Here is a 748-nt window from a genome sequence, read left to right on the forward strand (position 1 = left end):
TCCTCATCCTCATCCTCATCCTCCTCCTCATCCTCATCCTCATCATCATCCTCATCCTCACCCTCCTTTTTATCCACATCCTCATCCTCATCCTCATCCTAATCCTAACCCTAACGCTAATCCTAATCCTAATCCTCATCCTAATCCTCATCCTCATCCTAATCCTAATTCAAATCATATTTCTAATCCTACTCCTAATCATAATTCTCATCCTCATCCTCATCATCATACTCATCCATATCCTCATCCTGGTCCTGATCCTGATCCTCATCCTCATCCTCATCCTCATCCTCTTCCTCATCCTTCTCCTCATCCTCATCCTCATCCTCATCCTCATCCTCATCCTCATCCTCATCCTCATCCTAATCCTAACCCTAACCATATTCCTAACCCTAATCCTCATCCTCATCCTCATCCTCATCCTCATCTTCATCCTCATCCTCATCCTCATCCTCATCCTCATGCTCATCGTCATCCTCATCCTAATCCTCATCCTCATCCTCATCCTATTCCTCATCCTCATCCTAATCCTATCCCTAATCCAAATCCTAATCCTAATCCTCATCCTCATCCTCTCCCTCATCCTCATCCTCATCCTCATCCTCATTCTCATCGTCATCCTAATCCTAATCCTAATCCTGATCTGAATCCTAATCCTCATCCACATCCTCATCATAATCCTCATCCCAGTCCCCATCCTCATCCTAATCCAAATCCTGATCCTCATCCTCATCCTCATCCTCATCCT

The sequence above is a fragment of the Lupinus angustifolius genome, chromosome LG02, assembly GCF_001865875.1.
Source record: "Lupinus angustifolius cultivar Tanjil chromosome LG02, LupAngTanjil_v1.0, whole genome shotgun sequence".
NCBI classification, from domain to species: domain Eukaryota; kingdom Viridiplantae; phylum Streptophyta; class Magnoliopsida; order Fabales; family Fabaceae; genus Lupinus; species Lupinus angustifolius.